This window comes from Canis lupus, chromosome 22, assembly GCF_048164855.1.
Source record: "Canis lupus baileyi chromosome 22, mCanLup2.hap1, whole genome shotgun sequence".
In the NCBI taxonomy this organism is placed as follows: domain Eukaryota; kingdom Metazoa; phylum Chordata; class Mammalia; order Carnivora; family Canidae; genus Canis; species Canis lupus.
In genome coordinates this window covers 44,195,680-44,202,352 of record NC_132859.1, presented here as the reverse complement: position 1 = coordinate 44,202,352, position 6,673 = coordinate 44,195,680, and positions in this window count along the sequence as shown.

Here is a 6,673-nt window from a genome sequence, read left to right as displayed (position 1 = left end):
GGTGCTACAAATCAGAGATTTTTTCCACCTAAAGAGCTAATTGTTAAACATTTACCAGCATATCAGTGATTAGAAACATAGAGATGATGGTAAGAATGGGAGCTGGGAGATGCCTGACACCCTTCACCCCATCTCTCCCCTGAATGATCCTGTCCAAGAACTCCCTGTAGAGCAAAAGAGACATGACTCCAATTTATAGAGCTTCCCAGTGGGATGTAGACTGGGATTGGGAAGTCCACCCAAAGCAATTGTTTTTCAACAGTATCTATATACAGTGGCTGTTTGAAACCAGTATGAAGGCCATTCAGCTGAGGACTGCCGGTGGGATTGGGGGCAAGATGTCTATTGCTAAAAGGCAGCAATACCCAGTCCCAGGTCTAGACTGAAGGACCATAACCCAACAAAAACTACTGAGTTGGTAAAATGAAAGAGATGGAAATTATACTATTGCTTTAAGGGGGTTATATTGCCAGAGAAACTTCAGTTCTGGCAAATAATGGCTTGTGATTGCTCAAACCTGAAGACAATTTCCAGAGCCCACTGATGCCAATGAAAAATGCAATAAATTACCCATTCCTCAGAAGGAGTCTCTTCTCAATATCCCTTCTCATGAGAGAGTAGAACAGGGAATGAGGAATTCTCCCAGAAGCAGAACCAAGAAATCCCTTCACTGTCAGGGCAAAGAGTACATGCTCCAGTGTATACTGTGCACTTGTACTTCTGGGTATGGTTTCTTTTCTGAATAGGATGTTTTAGTGGAGCTAAATGTTTATCCTGTATTACTATATATCAGATGACTAACCATCTAGTGGGCTATGATGTGAGCTAGGAGAAGCTAGATGTGGACTGATCAAGAAGAAAGCATTTCACTCATTTACAAATATTGTGAATCTACTTTGACACTGTTTTAGGTATAGGGGATCAATTAGTGAGGAAAGTAGGTAGAGTCCTTGCTCTCACAGAGCTTACATTCCAGGAGGAGGGGGAAGACAGACAATAAACAAGTACATGTATGATATCTGGGAGGGTGATACATGCTATGGATATAGCTGGTAATTTGACAGGTTGGTCAGGGAAGAACTGAAGAAAGTATAGGAACGAACCATGATATATTGATATGTATATCAATCTCACATCTTCTTTATTCATTCATTTGTTGATGGACATCTGGGCTCTTTCCGTATTTTGACTATTGTGGACATTGCTGCTACAAACATTGGGGTGCATGTGCCCCTTTGAATCACTATTTTGTATACTTTGGATAAATACCTAGTAGTGCAATTGCTGGGTCACAGAGTACTTCTATTTTTAACTTTTTGAGCAAACTCCATTCTGTTTTCCAGAGTGGCTGCACCAATTTGTATTCCCACCAATAATGTAAGAGAATTCCTCTTTTTCTACATCCTCACCAACATCTGTTGTTTCCTGAGTTGTTCATTTTAGCCATTCTGCCTGGTGTGATGTGGTATCTCAGTGTGGTTTAGATTTGCATTTCCCTGATGATGAGTGATGAGCATTTTTTCATGTGTCTGTTGGCGATTTGTATGTCTTCTTCTTCTTCTTCTTCTTCTTCTTCTTCTTCTTCTTCTTCTTCTTCTTCTTCTTCTTCTTCTTCTTCTTCTTCTTGTATGTTTTCTTTGAAGAAATGTCTGTTCATGTCCTCTGTCCATTTCTTGACTGGATTTTTGTTTTTTGGGTATTGAGTTTGATAAATTCTTTATAGATTTTGGATACTAGACCTTTATCTGATAAGTCATTTGCAAATATCTTCTCCCATTTTGTAGATTGCCTTTTAGCTTTGTTGACTGTTTACTTTGCTCTGCAAAAGCCTTTTATCTTGAGGAAGTCCCAATAATTCATTTTTGCTTTTGTTTCCCTTGCCTTTGGAGACATGTCTATCAAGAAGTTGTTGTGGCTAAGGTCAAAGAGGTTGCTGCCTGTGTTATCCTCTAGGATTTTGATGGATTCCTGTCTCACCTTTAGGTCTTTCATCCATTTTGAGTTTATTTTGTGTATAGTGTAAGAAAGTGGTCCTGTTCATTCCTCTACATGTGGCTGTCCAATTTTCCCAATGCCATTTGTTGAAGAGATTGTCTTTTTTCCATTGGATATTCTTTCCTGCTTTGTCGAAGATTAGTTGACCATAGGGTTTAAGGTCCATTTTTGGGTTCTGTATTCTGTGCCACTGATCTATGTGTCAGTCTTCTGCCAGTACCATACTGGCTTGATGATTACAGCTTTGTAATAGAGCTTGAAGTCAAGAATTGTGATGCCTCCAGCTTTGGTTTTCTTTTTCAACATTCCTTGGGCTATTCGGGGTCTTTTCTGGTTCCACGTAAATTTTAGGATTATTTGTTACAACTCTGTGAAAAATATTGATGGTAATTTGATAGAGATTGTATTGAGTGTGTAGATTGCTTTGGGTACCAGAGGCATTTTAATAACATTTGTTCTTCTAATCCAGGACCACAGAGTGTCTTTCCATTTTTTTGTGTCTTCCTCAATCTTTTTCATAAGTGTTCTATAGTTTTCAGAGTACAGATCCTTTACCTCTTTGGTTAGGTTTATTCCTAGGATCTTATGGTTTTTGGTGCCATTGTAAATGGGATCGATTCCTTGATTTCTCTTTCTTCTGCCTCATTTAAGTGTATAGAAATGCACCTGACCTCTGTGCATTTTTTATATCTTGTGATTTTGCTCCATTCCTGTATCAGTTCTAGCAATTTTTTTTGCTAGAATCTTTTGGGTTTTCTATATAAAGTATCATGTCATTTGTGAAGAGTGAGAGTTTGACTTCTTCTTTGCCAATATGTATGCCTTTTATTTGTTTTTGTTGTCTGATTGCTGACTTTTAGTTCTTTGTTGAACAACAGTGGAGAGCGTGGATATCCCTGTCATGTTCCTGACCTTAGTGGAAAAGCTTTCAATTTTTCCCCATTGAGGATGGTATTAGCTGTGGGTTTTTCATATATAGCTTTTATGATATTGAGGTATGCTCCATCTATCCCTACATGGTGGAGAGTTTTTATCAAGAAAGGATGCTTTTTCTACAGCTACTGAGAGGAGGATTCTTGTCCTTTCTTTTATTTATGTGGTGTATCACATTGATTGATTTGTGGGTGTTGAACCACCCTTGCAGTCAGGAATCAATCTCACTTGGTCGTGGTGAATAATCCTTTTAATGTCCTGTTGAATCTTATTAGGTAGTATCTTCATGAGAACTTTTGCATCCACGTTCATCAGGAATTCATTCTGTAATTCTCCTTTTTAGTGGGGTCTTTGTCTGGTTTTGTGATCAAAGTAATGCTGGCCTCATAGAATGAGTTTGAAAGTTTTCCTTCCATTTCTATTTTTATAACAGTTTTAGAAGAATAGGTATTAATTCTTCTTTAAATGTCTGGTAGAATTCTGCTGGGAAGCCATCTGGCCGTGGACTCTTTTTTGGGAGTTTTTGATTACTGATTCAATTTCTTTACTGGTTATGGGTCTGTTCAGGTCTTCTATTTCTTTCTATTTCAGTTTTGGCAGTTTATGGGTCTCTAGGAATGCATTCATTTCTTCCAGATTGCCTAATTTGCTGCCATATAATTGCTTATAATATTCTCTTATAATTGTTTGTATTTCTTTGGTGTTGGTTGTGATCTCTCCTCTTTCATTTATGATTTTATTTATTTGGGTCCTTTCTCTTTTCCTTTTGATAAGTATGGCTAGAGGTTTATTGATCTTATTAATTCTTTCAAAGGACCAGCTCCTAGTTTCATTGATCTGTTCTATTGTTTTTTTTTAATTTTTATATCATTGATTTCTGCTCTAATCTTTATTATTTCTCTTCTGCTGGATTTAGGCTTCATTTGCTGTCTTTTCCAGCTCCCCTAGATGTAAGTTTAGGTTGTGTATTTGAGACTTCTTGTTTCTTTCTTTCTTTCTTTTTTTTTTTTTAATAAGCAAGCAGCTTAATTTAAAAAAAAAAAGATTTTATTTATTTATGAGAAACACAGGGAGATTGAAAGGCAGAGACACAGGCAGAGGGAGAAGCAGGTTCCATGCAGGGAGCCCGATGTGGGACTTGATCCCGGGACTCCAGGATCACACCCTGAGCTGAAGGCAGATACTTTAACTGCTGAGCCACCCAGATGTCCCGAGACTTCTTGTTTCTTGAGGAACACTTGTATGGCTATATACATCCCTCTTAGGGCCACCTTTGCTGTTTCCTAAAGGTTCTGAACTGTTGTGTTTTCATTCTCACTTTCTTCTATGTATTTTTAAATTTGTCTTTAATTTCTTGGCTGATCCATTAACTCTTAAGTAGGATGCTCTTTAACCTCCATGTATCTGTGGTCCTTTAGAATTTTTTTCTTGCAGTCAACTTTAAGTTTTAAAGCATTGTGATCTGAAAATATGTATGGAATAACCGTAATCTTTTTGTGCTGGTTGATAACTGATTTGTTACCCAGTATGTGATCTATTCTGGAGAATGTTCCATATGCACTAGAGAAAAATGTGTATTCTTCTGCTTTAAGATGAAATGCTCCTAATATATCTGTGAAGTCCATCTGGCCCAGTGCGTCATTCAAAGCTCTTGTTTCCTTGTTGATCTTCTGCTTAGATTATCTGTCCATTGCTGTGAGTGAGGTGTTAAAATCTCCTATTATTATTGTATTATTATCAATGAGCTTCTTAAACTTTGTTATTAATTGGTTTATATATTTGGCTGCTCCCAAGTTAGGGGCATAAATATTTACAACTGTTAGGTCTTCTTGTTGGATAGACCCTTTTATTATTATATAGTGTCCTTCATATTTTATTTTAGTCTTTGGTTTAAAATCTAGTTTGTCTGATATAAGGATTGCTATTCCAGCTTTCTTTTGATGTCTGTTAGTATGATAAATAGTTCTCTACCCCTCACTTTCAATCTGGAGGTAACTTTTGGTCTAAAATGAGTCTCTTGTAGAGAGCATATGGATGGATCTTGCTTTTTTTTTTTTAACCCAATCTGATACCCTATGTCTTTTGATGGAACATTTAGTCCATTTCCATTCAGATTAATTGTTGAAAGATATGAATTCTGTGCCATTGTGTTACTTGTAAAATCGCTATTTCTGTAGATTGTCTCTGTTCCTTTCTGGTCTTTGTTACTTTCTGTGCTTTCTCTGTGCTCAAAGGATCCCTCTGTTCTCAAAAAATCCCCTTTAATATTTCTTGCAAGGCTTGTTTAGTGTTCATAAATTCCTTTAGTTTTTGTTTGTCTTGGAAACTCTTTATCTCTCTTTCTATTCTGAATGACAGTCCTCGTGGATCTAGTATTCTTGGCTGCATCTTTTTCCTCATTTAGCATACCTGTCCTTTCTGGCCTGCCAGATCTTTGTGGACAGGTCTGCAGCCAGCCTTATGTTTCTACCTTTGTAGGTTAAGGACCTCTTGTCCCTGAGGTGCTTTCAGGATTTTCTCTCATCTCTGAAATTGCAAGCTGCACTGTTATATGTCGAGGTGTTGACCTATTTTTATTGATTTGAGGGAGGTTTTCTGTGGCTCCTGGACTTGAATGCCTGTTTCCTTCCCCAGATTCAGGAAGTTCTCAGCTATAATTTGTTTAAAACTTTTGCCTTCCTCCTTCATCTTCTGGGACCTCTATTAGCTGGATATTTTCTCTCTTTATGGAATCATTGATTTCTCAAAGTCTCCCTTCATAATCTAGTTGTTTTTCTCTTTTCTTTCAGCTTCCTTATTTTCCATGATTTTATCTTCCATGTCACTGACTTCTGCCTCATTTATCCTTGCTGCTAGAGCTTCCGTTTTTGATGGTATCTCATTTTTAATTTGGCCTGATTAGATTTTAGTTCTTTTAGCTCTATAATGAGGGATTCTCTAGTGTCTCCTATTTTTTTTCCGGGCCCAGCTAGTATCCTTATAATCATTGTTTTAAATTTTAGGTCAGACATCTTATATCCATATTGATTAGATCCCTGGCTGTGAGTACTACCTCCTGTTTTTTGTTTGTCATCAGTATATCCAGAAAAGAATAGAAGAAAGAAAGAGAGAAAAGACAACATCACCACCACCAACAGACATAATTTACAAAACAAACCAGAAGAAAACAAAAATGAAACAAAACAAAACAAAATAAAATGAACAGAAATAAATTTTTTAAATATATAAAATAACATATACATAAACACATATTTAAAAATACTTTAAAAAGATTTGAAAAAAGAAGAATATGGCTGGAAAAAAACCCTGAAAAGGCCAAAGAATAATTTAAAAAACCCCATGAATGCTATATATTGTTTTCACTAGAGCTGAAGTTTGCAGTTCTCTCTGATCAGTAAACTTGGTGCAAGCTGGTTCTTGCTGGTTTTCTGGAGGAGGGGCCTGTTGTGCTGATTCTCAGGTGTCCTTGCTCTGATGGAGCTGTGCCTCCCTTGCCAGGGGGCTAGGCTTAGTCTAAGTGGTTCTGGATTGTACTACATGGCACTGTTTTGCTTCCTGAAGGCTTTTAGCACCAATGTGGGGGATGAAAATGTCAACACTCTGCTCTCTAGCCCCAGAACTAAAATTTCGCACCCCCACTCTTCAGTAAGCCCTCACAGAAAAGCAGTCAATCGCTCTTGTCTCCCTGGTTTCCATCCAAATTGTGTTCATCCAGCCTATGATCAAGCAATTTTATCTCAAGCAT